This window comes from Emys orbicularis, chromosome 1, assembly GCF_028017835.1.
Source record: "Emys orbicularis isolate rEmyOrb1 chromosome 1, rEmyOrb1.hap1, whole genome shotgun sequence".
In the NCBI taxonomy this organism is placed as follows: domain Eukaryota; kingdom Metazoa; phylum Chordata; order Testudines; family Emydidae; genus Emys; species Emys orbicularis.
Genome location: NC_088683.1, coordinates 174,391,909 through 174,406,323, shown reverse-complemented (window position 1 = coordinate 174,406,323; position 14,415 = coordinate 174,391,909).

Here is a 14,415-nt window from a genome sequence, read left to right as displayed (position 1 = left end):
TTAGGCCCTGACTGTGTCCCTAACACAGGTAGAATTATAAAAATGATCATGGAGCATTGCAAGGTATTGGTGAGCAATGACCAACTAGAGAGAGAAATTGCTCCCAACTACTGCTTCTGTAGTCCTGGGAGCCTAGGATTATGCACAAGAATTAATTCCATGTAGCATTAATATGACAGTATTGCCCATGGTTTAACTCCTGTACATGTATTTCATTCTCCCAATACATTATTTTTCTTTAAAGAAACAAAGTTAGGCCATCCCATTTGCCTTCAAACAAAATTACTGGCATATTCTCTCACACTGGGACTGCGGATGCTCTGGCTCTTGCAGCTTGTTCAGAATACAATGGTTGCGCATTGGTTTGAGCTGTCCTATTATGTCCACTCTGCATTCTGTGCACTGGCTGTCTGAAAAGACTGGCTTTATAACAGCACTGATTGTTTTCTAAGCCCCTTCATGGTGTTGGCTTGGCCATGGCTGGTTACTGTTTCCATCACCATTTGTGAAATGGAGCTGTTGGTCATAATGTCCAGTAATCCTGAGAGTCAGTGCATACTGTTCCATCATGTTACAGGCATACATTCCTTCAGAACACTGACCTAGGTCACGTGCTTGGAACCAAGAGATAAAGCTCAGTTTCTTGCTGGCATGGCTGTCAAATCCTTACCATGTAATTTTTCAGTTTACGTGAAAATTTAAACTTTCTAGATCTTTGGGCTAACCTCACCTCTGGTGTGAATGGGTGTGTCTCCAGTTGTAACCAGCAGTTGTCATCTGTCCAGCATTGAAATCAGCCCTATGTCTGACCATACATATAATGGAATACTGTAAGTGTCAATCCAGACCTAATTAGTGCTTGTGAAGGTACTTCCTGGCAATAATTGATTTCTTAATCCAGATTCTAATCTGTTCTACTGATATTCTATAATGACTTTTCTGAAGTCAGTGATAAATTGGATAAGAAAAGATGTTTTCATCAGTCTGGAAGATCCACAGGCGACCCGAAGACTGGGTTAACATGCAGCTATTGCCAAGAGTCACTGAGCAAACAGTGTTAGCAATTACAATTCACGTCTCTAACTCAGTTTCCAGCAAGAAGGCAGCACTTTTAACTTTAATTATGGCTGCCCCAGTGTAAAGGAGGTGAAAACAATTGCCTTCCATTACTTACTTTATCTTTTGTCTTTCACACTCCTCAGCAATCTTGATCACTTAATTAAATTATAAAGCCTATTTGCTGACAACCTGTGGTCAAAATGTAAGGGAAAGAATGATTCTTAAATTAGGTTCCCTCCTTCCTGTAGTAGTAGTAGTATCTGCCAAAGTGCTTCCTTCGATCAAATTACCGTATGCCAGAATCAGATGATTTTGGAAAAGAGATGGGGGAGATGTTGATAGTATCTTTGTTAGAAAGAAATTTCATTATTTCTTAACAGTCCATTTTTAATCATACCTTGCATTCAACCGAAGGCAAGAGTAAATCCTGTTACTGTAGTAAATTTAACGACATTGCTACTAAATGGGCTGGCTGGTTTGAAACAGTCTGGTTACATGTATATATTGCATCTCACTCCTTTCTCCTCTTTGGTCACTTTGTGACTCAAAGCCCAAATCCTGTGCTGGGAAGAGAAGGCCTGATTCTCTCCTCGCACTGGTGAAAGCAATGTTGTTAGAGTGGGGTAAAACAGAGGAGTGGAGACTGAGACCTGGCCTACTGACGGTGAGAATGGGAGACATTGGCATATGATCAGAAAATCACTGAAACTTTGGCACCTCAAGGCTTTATATTTAGTTAAGCATGCCAATGCCTAATATTTGATTGGCAATGCAATGAGGATGCCCTGGGATTTTTAATATTGCCTCCAGTTTCACGTCCGAATATTTTAACATAGAAAAAGACACCTTTTTGAGATTAAAAAGAAAATAAATGAAGGGAAAATATTTGAATTCCTTCCCTCCACTAAACAAAGTTTCCAAGTTTAGATTCCTTTGGAAAACTGTGACAAGGAGAAAGTTCCTTCCTGTGGGGTTGCATACTTCTGCAGGTTGTCTTCTCTCTCTAGTCTTCGTCTTTATTCCCTCTCGGCCGCCCAGCTTCTCTTTGCCTAAACTCTCTACCACAGTCTGCAATTCTGTGCCTATGTTGGGGTAGAACCCAGCAAAGGGACCCAGGAGGGATGCGATGCAGCCAGTGTTGTTCCTGGGGTTGCCAGGGATACTTGTGGCCCCTGCACAGATTACAGCAGCCCAGAGGGCTCTAACTTGCTCTCCCAAATATAATGGCCCTTACTAGCTGTTGTGCTACCAGAGAATAGCTAGGTCATAGAGGCGGGAGGAGGGGTGAGACTAATCTAGCCCTGCTCAAAACAAAGAATTTGGGGACCTTATGCACTATGGTAATTGGACACCACTACCTTCAAATTTCCCTGCACCCAGGCAGTGGGAGTCCTTGGCATGAGGGTGGGAGGGGGCAGAGCTTGGCTGCCCCACACTCACTGCACAGTGACTCCTGTCCCGAGGGGCTGGCCTGACTCCTTGCTCCGGCCTGTTGGCTCTCGCCACAACATGCAGGTGGAGCCCTCCCCTCACGGCACCTTGTGCACATGTGTGATTTTTTTCTCTCCCTCCCACAGGCAGGGGTCCCCAGAAATTAAATATTCCCTACAAGTGCCTTATTTCACTTTGTGGCCACTTGACATTTGCTCCAATGCAAACAGGAATTTCCCTCCTTGCTCCTTACCTCACTTTACCTAGATTTCTTTCCTTCTTGGCTCTGAATCACTCCCTCTGTTCCCAAGACCTATGACTGCTTAACAGTTCCTAAAATTGTCTTCTCTCACCTTTTTGTTTTAGTTCTTAAGTATGGGTGAATCTCATGCTCATGAAAGGGACAGGAATGGCCTTTCCTACAATAGTTCCATTCTTAATCTGGAGCATTCTGCTATCCAGTCCTGGGCCTTTCGTGAGCATGTATTGCCAAGAGTGCCAAATTATACAGTGCTTTCAGGATTGTGGATAAAATGTGCCCTAGGGCCTTCCATGAAAACACCAAACTCATTTTCCCTTGTGACCTGAGGCAGATAACTTGAGGCTAGGTTTCCAGAGGTGAAAGGCTTCTGTCACTAAGCCACTGCACCAACTTAATTAAATGTTTTCTCTCAGCACTTGCAGAAAAGACTGCTTTTACCATTTGATCTGGTTGGGATTAGTCTGGAGTATTTGCCTGACTTGGCTCTGTACAAAAATTGAAAAAAGAAAAAGAAAAAAAAAAAAGATAGTTTGCAATTGCTTATTGAGTGTCATTCTGCTTTTGACCTATCCAAGGGTCATTCACATCGACTTCCAATCACTCTGGGTCAAAACTCATTTCTGTTTTGGTAAATCATACTGAGTCGGCTTCACTGCATGTTACAACCTGTCTCGTATCTACAGTTCATCAGGCACCTAAATTAAACAGCACAAACTCCAGTATTTTTATTTCTCTTTTCCTCTGGAGTTCTTTTCCAATTGAAGGAAAAACAAACAAACAAACAAACTAAAACGAAAAAAAAGCTTTCATTTGTAATTCTATGTCTTCCACAGATTACAGCATTTCCAATTTTCCATTCAATTGCGGGGTGGGGAAAAAGTCATCAAGATTTTCTTTAATTTCCCAGTAGGGCTATGCAGATCAATTCACATCCTAAACATGATAATGCTTGCTTTTCCTCCCCATCCCTTCACATACACACATTCATAATGGAGATGGAGGAGAGATAATAAGGGAGGGAACAGGCAGCTCTTCACTATTTGTAAGGCTAATGAGCCTCTTCATTTGGTCTCATTGTACATGTGCCACCTCTGGCACTGGGCTTTGGTTCTGTTCCTGGTTACATCAACATCAATTTCCAGGCACACTGATGCATTACTAACATTCTCCGTGGCCAAATCTCTTCTTTTCAGCCCCGTTTTTGTTGTACTATCTGAGACCTTCCCCTTTTCATTGCTCCCCCTCGGAGAGGCACACAAGCCTAGACTGAAAAGTAATGAGACTATTAATTAGAGTCTCTGGAAAGGAGGGCTATTCTGCCTGGGTGTTGTCTCTGTCTCTCTCTTTGTTCCAGGCATGTTCTGAGAGATTAATTCCTGTTTACACAGATTAAAACAAGAAATGAATATCTCCAGCTAGGAAATAAAATGCCAGTCTGAGTAAACAGCCTAATTCTTCTTGATGAGAACAGGCTAGATTCATATTAGTGAGACAACCCTTTTGTCTGCCAGGCATTCTAAAGGCACCTAAGAAATAGGGCCCCATTTCTTCTTTCAAAAAAAATTTTTTTTATGGTAGGCGCTGATTACAAAAAGACACAAATACCACAAATATGACACAAACAGTATGTGCTGTCATTGGGTTCTCAGTTCAAATCTTGCCCAGGTGGGTATGGACAGAAAGTCAATAGCACCTGCTGGCTGCCCAGATGCCTCTGTGAAATGAGTTTCTGGTCTCCTTCCAGTTCTCAAGAGATGTGTCCCTGTTGCACTGGCTGGTCATAGCAGAGAAACCCAGGACTGAGGGGGCATGGCGACTGGTTGAGGCAGATTAGCGAGCGGCCTGAAGTGTTGCCCAACAGTTCTGTGGGCAATAGTCCACCACACTACCACAGAGTGCTTTTCATCAGTAGATGTCAAAGCACTTTGCAAAGGGAGTGAAGTATCATTATCCCCATTTTACAGATGGGTAAATGGAGGCAAAGTGAGTTGCCCAAGGTTGCCAGTGGCAGAGCCAGGAATAAAATCCAAGCCTCCTGAGTCCCAGTTCAGTGCTGTATCCACCAGGCTACACAGAGGCCTTAAGTCTACAGAATGTTGAATCAATGTCTTCCATATACACGACATTCATTTAACTATCCCCCCATAAAATAAGCAAGATACAGTAGTAGGCACCACAGATATTTTATTAGAGCTGGTTGAACAACAGAAATATAATGTCATGAAAATTTTCAAAAATTTAAGTTGTTTCCATTTTGAAAAATGGACCAATTTTCCAGGAAACTTTCCAATATATTTTTGCCGACATTTTTATTTAAATCTTTTAAGCATTTTGTTTACTGAAAACCTGGTTTTCACTATGGCCTAGTCTACACTACGGGGTTAGGTCGAATTTAGCCACGTTAGGTCGATTTAAAAATGAATGCGTCCACACAACCAACCCCATTCCGTCGACCTAAAGGGCTCTTAAAATTGACTTCTCTACTCCTCCCCGGCGAGGGGAGTAGCGCTAAAATCGACTTTGCTGGGTTGAATTTGGGGTAGTGCGGATGCAAATCGACAGTATTGGCCTCCGGGAGCTATCCCAGAGTGCTCCATTGTGACCGCTCTAGACAGCACTGTGAACTCCGATGAACTAGCCAGGTACACAGGAAAAGCCCCGGGAACTTTTGAATTTCATTTCCTGTTTGGTCAGTGTCGCGAACTCAGCAGCACAGGTGACTATGCAGTCCCCCCAGAATCGTAGAGCGTAGAATGTTTCTATGCTCCCCCTATCATCTCCATCCCTGAGGTTATCGCAGATTAGAAGGCGAAAAAAACGCACTCGCGATGACATGTTTTCCGAGCTCATGCAGTCCTCCCGCACTGATAGGGCACAGCTTAATGCATGGAGGCATTCAGTGGCAGATGCCAGGAAAGAATTAAGTGAGCGCGAAGAGCGGAGGCAGGACGCAATGCTGAGACTAATGGGGGAGCAAACGGACATGATGAAGCGTCTGTTGGGGGAGCAAACGGACATGATGAAGCATCTGTTGGAGCTGCAGGAAAGCCAACAAGAGCACAGACCTCTGCTGCATCCACTGTATAACTGCCTACACTCCACCCCATGTCATGTTCCATAGCCTCCTCACCCAGACGCCCAAGTACACAGGGGGTGGGGGGAGGCTCCGGGCACCCAGCCACTCCACTGCAGAGGATGGCCCAAGCAACAGAAGTCTGTCATTCAAACAGTTTGATTTGTAGTGTGGCTACAATAAGCAATGTGGCCTTGTCCTTCCCTCCTCCCCCACCCCACCTGGCCTACTTTGTCCGATATCTCATTTTTTTTAATTAATAAAGAATGCATGGTTTCAAAACAATGGTTACTTTATTTCGAAGGGGGGAGAGTAGTTAGCTTACAGGGAATTAAAATCAACTAAGGGGGCAGGTTTGCATCAAGGAGAAACACACACAACTGTCACACCGAAGCCTGGCCAGTCATGAAACTGGTTTTCATAGCCTCTCTGATGTGCAGCACGCCTTGCTGTGCTCTTCTAATCGCCCTGGTGTCTGGCGCGAAACAATTGTCTGCCGTTGCTTTCACGGAGGGAGGGGCGACTGACGACATATACCCAAAACCACCCGTGACAATTTTTTTTGCCCCATCAGGCATTGGGAGCTTAACCCAGAACTCCAATTGGCGGCGGAGACTGCGGGAACTGAGAGCTAGCTACCCACAGTAAACCGCTCCGTGAGTCGATGCTAGCCACGGTAGTGAGGACACACTCCACCGATTTAATACGCTTTGTGTGGACATACACAATCGACTGTATAAAATCGATTTCTAAAAATCGACTTCTATAAAATTGACCTACTTTCATAGTGTAGACATACCCTAAGAGACCATGGGTACTGGAATGTGAAGAATGGATATAGCTATTTAAAGGAATATTTCAGTAAAAGAATGCTACAATAAATATTTTGAGAAAGTTTGATAACATCAACAATTGTTTGTGTAAAGTTTCATCTTTTTAAACAGCCATTTATTGACAAAAAAAATTCCTGCAAAAATCATCAACCAGCTCTATATTTTATAGATTAGTTAGTAGGCACACTGAGTCAAGATTAATTCCTGGTGTCACTCCAATGAAATAAACAGACCACTCTCAAACAGAGAGCAAAAGAGGAGGAACAAAATCTAGGAAAAACAGATTGAAGGAAGAAGTGTGGGAAGAGGAGAAAAGGATAAGAAGAAATAAAGCCAATAAAGAAATTAACCCTAGGAGAGCATGAGCAGAACCTTATAGCCTTCTGCCACTCTTAGGGTATATCTACATTTGCAGCATTACGTGTGTTGAGCTATGGGTTTGGCTACTACCCTGCTATCATTCGCACTCGAAGGCCTCAGACACATGTCCAGGGGTGTGCAGAATGCGAGTTAGCACATCCACCTGGGGAAATGGGTGAGATTGACATCTGACCCACCTCTCTACCCACCCATTTAGTGATATGGACGTCACAATGAAACAATGAGCCCTCCTCGACTCTATGTAATCCTCCAGTATCATTCCCAGAATTCCCTTTCCTTTCAGATTCCTCACTTCCCTCCCTGGACCAGAAGTTTACCTCTCCCCTTTTGCCCATGTGGACTGCTTCGCTCCCACAATTTGCTCCACCTCTGTCCTGCCCCACCATTTCAAAGTGTCCACACCAGCTGGAGAACCACACCAGGGTTCTGGTTACCACCTAGAACCACAATTTCAGCAGGAGCACACAGAACATTCACCTTTATGAGAATATCTCACAGAGACGGGTGGAGCAGGCATCCATCAGACAGTAATGCAGTCTAGGGAGTGCGTAAAACATTTCACATCCCTGTACTGAAAGGCCAAGGACTCCAACATCATGTACAGTAATGTGCCCAGCACATGCCCCTGCTACGAGGCGCTTCATCAGGTGCTTGGCAGTGTCCCCAGTGTGGTGCCCACCATCTGCCTTGATATCCTCCTCCAACCAGAGGTACTGTACACCCGTCTGCGGCTCCCACATCTACCACTGTTCACTGCCTGGGTGGCTGACCCTTCAGTCAACTGGACACCACCAAGCTGAATATTGGGATATGGTCACCTATGCAGTGAACCCATGGTGTGAGCTGGGCATGTGTGGCCCCCAGAATTGAAGTGTCCCCCCACCTACCCCTGCAGAAATGCAGGTATCCGTAAGTGACCGGGGAAAAGTGGCAGCATAGGTAACATTTATTAAGAGTCCACACAGTCCAGGGCCCCATTACAGCATCATACTTCATTTCTTTCAAGCAAGCATGTGGGCACACAAGGCATCCCTTATTTCTCCTTCATCACAGGAGGCAGTTCCACCCCTGACAGGTGCATGTTCTGGTTGCATGACCTGACCTACAAGTCAGCGGTGTCTTGAGTCCACTCCATGTATAAATGTTTGCCTTTAGCCTCACATGTGTTGTGGAGGCCACAATCAAACAGATGACATTGGTCACACTTGCTTCCAAACAGTTCTGTAAACACCATCTTGCCTTCAGCCTGCCAAATGTGCACTCCACCAGCATCACGTATCAGGGGGTAGCCATGTTAATCTGTATCCACAAAAACAACAAGGAGTCCGGTGGCACCTTAAAGACTAAGAGATTTATTTGGGCATAAGCTTTCGTGAGTAAAAAAACCTCACTTCTTCAGATGCATGGAGTGAAAGTTACAGATGCAGGCATTGTTATACTGCCACATGAAGAGAAGGGAGTTACCTCACAAGTGGAGAACCAGTGTTGACAGGGCCAATTCAATCAGGGTGGATGTAGTCCATTCCCAATAATAGATGAGGAGGTGTCAATTCGAGGAGAGGCAAAGCTGCATCTGTAATGAGCCAGCCACTCCCAGTCCCTATTCAAGCCCAAATTAATGGTGTTAAATTTTCAAATGAATTTTAGTTCTGCTGTTTCTCTTTGAAGTCTGTTTCTGAAGTTTTTTTTGTTCAAGAATAGTGACTTTTAAATCTGCTATAGAATGTCCAGGGAGATTGAAGTGTTCACCTACTGGCTTTTGTATGTTACCATTCCTGATGTCCGATTTGTGTCCATTTATTCTTTTACATAGGGACTGTCCAGTTTGGCCAATGTACATGGCAGAGGGGCATTGCTGGCACATGATGGCATATATAACATTAGTAGACGTGCAGGTGAATGAGCCCTTGATGGTGTGGCTGATGTGGTTGGGTCCTCTGATGATGTCGCCAGAGTAGATATGGGGACAGAGTAGGCAACGAGGTTTGCTACAGGGATTGGTTCCTGGGTTGGTGTTTCTGTGGTGTGTAGTTGCTAGTGAGTATTTGCTTAAGGTTGGGGGGCTGTCTGTAAGCGAGGACTGGCCTGCCTCCCAAGGTCTGTGAGAGTGAGGGATCGTTTTCCAGGATAGGTTTTAGATCATTGATAATGCGCTGGAGAGGGTTTTAGCTGGGGGCTGTACATGATGGCCAGTGGTGTTCTGTTATTTTCCTTGTTGGGCCTGTCCTGTAGTAGATGATTTCTGGGTACCCATCTCGCTCTGTCAATCTGTTTCCTCACTTCCCCAGGAGGGTATTATGGGCATGTTTGCCATAAATGAACTCAGAGCAGATGGGGAACCCATTCCCTAAAAGCCAACTATTATTTCTGGCACATTTTTAGTGCCAACCATATGTGGGTAAGTCACAGTAACATCTGCCTGGTAAACCACCACCACCACCACCACCACTCCAAGACTGACAGAAGGTTTGCCAACACCAAACTACCGGTAGTTAGCCACAGACCTGTAGCACTCGGGGTAGCCACCTTCTAGAGGGCAATCGCAACCCGCTTCTGCACTGATATGGCATCCCTCAAATCAAGTGTTCTAGTGCTGAAGGGTTGGGCAAGCTCTTCATGCAGCTCCAGGAAGATCTGTTTCCTCATGCAGACTTCTGGAGCCACTGCTGGTCATCCCAGGTCTGCAGGACGATGTGGTCCCACCATGCTACGCTAGCTGTCCTGCACCAGAAACGCTGCTCCACACATGGAAAGGAAGCACCAATTGTGGCATTAATTGGGACGATGCAGAATGCTGTGAATGGACTCCCCTCCAAGTCCCACCGCCTTCATGTCTGAAACTGTTCCCATAATGCCATCCAGCATCTCGGCAAATGTCTGCTCCACTGCATAAACCCTTCACCCACAAGCAGGAGCAGCTGATCAAATGGATCCATGGTTTGTCCCTGGGTCAGAATGGACAGAAGGGAGCCGCTTGCACAGCCAGAAGAGACTCCAAGAAAATGGCATTCACTAGGTGGTGGGCAGGAAGCACTTCTGCACAGGAGGTGAGCTCTCCCACAATACATTGCAAACCAAACACTGGAATGGCTCCACGTGGTAAGGAGGCAGCTCAGGGCACTCATGAATCCAAGTATCAAACAATGTGTAGTTTCAGCATCAGAGTGGACGTGGCTCTACGGGGCATGAGGCGTATGCGACTCTGCAGTGTGGACTCTGGCGGCAGGCTTAGCTAACATACAGACACGTGCACGTGAGGCAGGACACAGGTACACACCCAACTAAGACAACCCCCTAAATACTGCTGCTTACATACGAAGGTATTGGTGATATCTTAATATGACATATGGATAGATAAATAATCAGTAATTTTCAGACTATTGTACTCCACTATACAGACTGAAAAGTGATCCTCTGTTTCCTTCTCCACTGTCCCAAAAGCATACACATGCCTAAGGCAGTAACTTAAGGCATGGGGTTTATCCAAGTGTGGGCAGAGGGTTTTCCTCAGCCCATGCCCTTTGGCCCATTATATGACCTCTCTTCCCTATTCCCCAGCTATTTTACTACAAAAACTGCCTGGGAACGAATATTCAAGTAGGAGACAGTGTTTCAGGATTCCTTAATTCTGTTCGTGGCAGCCACCATGCATGTGTTCCCATGCATCATAGCAAAATACATACACCTTCAACAAAATCACTTCACTTCTGTATCCCTCACTTTATACATTGGAGAGGATAATTCTTGCTGGTCTAGTAGGCAATATGCCTTATATCCCGCAAAAGTCAAGTATTAATATTACAGCATACGCTGCACTAACTTTGTAAACAGCAACCTAGTGAACAAATACATCAGAACCCTCTAACCTGAGCTCTCTGTCAGTCTGAGGTATAGCCCTGCTGCCCCACACTTCAGTCTCACACCTGGCAGTGCACTATGCTGATAGCTAAGCCATTAGACTAGTGTGTTAATAATTAATGGAGGATTACACATCCTAGAGACAGGAAATACTGAGCTGTTAGCCACTAATCTTTACACTTTTCCACTATTTCCTTCTTCCTGCTTTTAAATCTCATGCACACAGAATAAGGAAAGCCTCAGACTCCAAGCAAATCATGAATAAGGAATTTAACTCGCTCATTAGCAAGTAGCACAAGAAATAGAGGTAAAAAAAACCACCTCATTTTTTTATTGGTAATTTTTATATTGCATACTGCCTTCACTACAAGTTGTGACAAGTCCCCAGTCCACAATTTCTCAGACACCTATTGAAGATTAAAATGCAGCCACATACAATAAACTCTATCAGGCAGGACAGTCAGAGAGAGGCAGTCAGGATGATATAAAGAGAGCAGAGAGGACTGAAAGAGGCCAAGTCAATTTTTTTTAAAAGGTTGTAAGAAGAGGATATTCTGTGGCCTGGCCAAAAAACATCAGTATTAAACGCCTTTGACACAATTGTACGTCACCAGTACTATAAATGACTGCACTGCAGTGCCACTATTACCTCTTGCCTTGAGAGAGGCAGTGTGGTCTAGTAGTTAGAGCACAGGACTGGGATGCAAGAGACCTGAGTTCTAAGCCCAGCTCTGTTGCTGGGTGACTGGCGCAAAATCATTTTCCCTCTGTTCCTAAGTTTCCTCATCATGTGTGGTTTTCATTCTGAACCAAAAATCAACCCAAACTCATTAAGATGTGGTTCAGGTCCACCCAAAGGTTTTTGACAAACATGAGCCTAAGTTTTCAATGCCTGTTTCACGCCACTCTGCTAAGGGCCTCACCTTGATGTTGTCCAAAGCCACAAACACATTTCAGTTGCAAATATTTGAAATGGTAACGATCATGAAAGCCAAAATGCCAGTCACATGACATCTTTCAAATCCATCTCCCCATCCAAGTACTTTGAATCTGAAATATCCCTTATTTGAACCAGATAACACAAATTATTACTATTGAGGTACGGGGATCTGTTTTCAGCTTTACTAGTCTCACACCAGGAATGCCTGGGGTTCAGTTTGGTGGATTTGGAGTTCTGTGACATCTGCTTGACCAGTTCTATTAACTACATTCACCAATTAAAAAAAGAAAAAGAAAAAATACATGGCTGACATTTATCTCAATCACCAGGAGGAAACCTCTAAGCACTCAGGGCACTGAGCAGAAAAATAATTCAAAAGAGCAAAGCAATATCTGCACATGATGTTAGCACAGCTAGTACTCTGCATGTAATATAAACGTAAGGAGAAGAATCTATTGCAGCACAAAACGTTGCACAGATTGGTAACACAATTATGGATCATTTCTTGCATGGAAGAGGATAATCTGATTTGCAATACAGATTTTTATTTTTAGAATTATTTGAAAGATTCACTCATTGTGCTGGAATTTATCTGAAATGACTTTGGACTTCTGAATTTTATTCAGTTCCCCAATAATTGCTTAGCGCTGTGTTATTCTACAGCTTAGAAATTCCATCTTCAAAAATGAAATGGGCAAAGCAGCACAGGTTCACAGAAGAGAGAACAGATTTTCAGAACTATATGGGCGGGGGGGGGAGAGGGGGAGAGTTGAGAAGTGTAGTTTCCAGAAGTACATTGGCATTTTCTCCGTTCATTTAAAAATATGTAATTCAGGGAATGCATTTTGGGAATTACATAATACAGTGAACCATCTAAAGGGAGTCATGGAGGTTTTGGACTTCCTACTGGAAATTGACATATTACAGAGTTTGCATTGAGTTCACTTGCATTCAGCAGCACATAATTCCAGGATAACAAATTATAGGAAGAATTTAAATACTGTATCAGCAAATGATGACAAAACACAAGCAACCATGGGTGGACTGAGCCTAAACTACAATTGAAACCAAATGTTTTTACATTTATCCATTCTATAATAAAATATACTTTTCACGACTAACCTCATAGCTGCAAATTCCCAGTGAGAAGCAGTGAAACAAGGAAACAGAAATGATCTACTACCAAACTAATGATCCACTCCCAGCCTAATAATAAAATAATAATAATACCACAGAACTATTTGGTTTTAACTTTTTTAAGCTAATTGAAATGAGTGGAAAACTCAATTCTCTTCAGTGAGCTCTGGATCAGGCCCAATGTGCTGACAGTGAGAGACATGCTGAACAGTTGGAAAATAAATTCGCTACATCAGTAATACATGGGGCGACAGAGATACTATCGCTTCATTCTCCTCCAGGTCACAAAATTAACTGTGTGCAGCCACTGCTGATGCTGGTGTTCATTTTATATTTCTGGCATGTCTCCTTTTTACCATCTGATGTGATATGAAACAGATTTTCTTTTCTCATGTATAAAAACTGATTACTAATAAGATGAACCAATGCTGTAGAGTATGTGTGTGTGTAACCTGAGGATAAAACACCCAACCCATTTTCTACTTTCCATGAGCACATGTTCATAGGTGCTTGCTGGGCACATCTGCACATAGAATAATTCAAAGAAGCAGTTAATTGGCTCTCTTCAGCCCACCCTTTCCCACTCTACTTCCAAGAGCAAAAGCAGAGTGGTTCCTACCAACGCTGGATCTTTATCAGTCTTCTGTACTTCAGCATATTCTTATCCAATCTCAAGTTCGAAATCCTTTCCTTTCTCCTAAACTCCAATCCACCTTAAGAGCAGCAGCCACATTCCAATCAATTCGGTGAGATGAACGTTATTTACACTTCAGTTTGCACCTTTTTGTAAGATTTCATAAGAGAATAAATCCACACTTCCAGGGATGGCTGTGCGTGAGGAAGGCTGGGGCTGTTAAGCGGAGGTGTTAGACACGTATGGGAATGTATTAGTAAGGGTTGCACCTCCATCTCTAAGATTTCAAAGTGACAGTGAGAGCATGAGAGAGAGCAGGATGATGAGGAGAGATTAATTACATGCAACTTTTCCTTCTTTATCACTATATATTTGATACTGTCACCGTAAAATATCACTATCCTGTCACCTAGATAAACAGGAGACTTGGCATTAAGGCTTCAATAAATTAAGCACAGCTTGCCATATATAACATATGCATATGATACTCAACACAATAAGGCCAGATAATTTCCAGTGCCCAACTTGTTCCAAAGTTTATTAAAGACCTACTTAAATAGGGACTTAGTAAAAATCTGCTGGGATTATGGGTGGCTGCTGGCAGCATTTCATACAATGTGTAATTTATTTGCCTATGTCCCAGACAAAAGGATTCAATAGAAATCTGCCCCAATACATGACAGCTAGGACATACAATAAAACACCTTATTAATCCTCTGACATTGGCTCTCGCTTACATTTTTAAGGGCCATATCCCTAAGAGATGCTGAACCCCTGCAGCTCTGATAAAAATTAATGAGTTAAAAG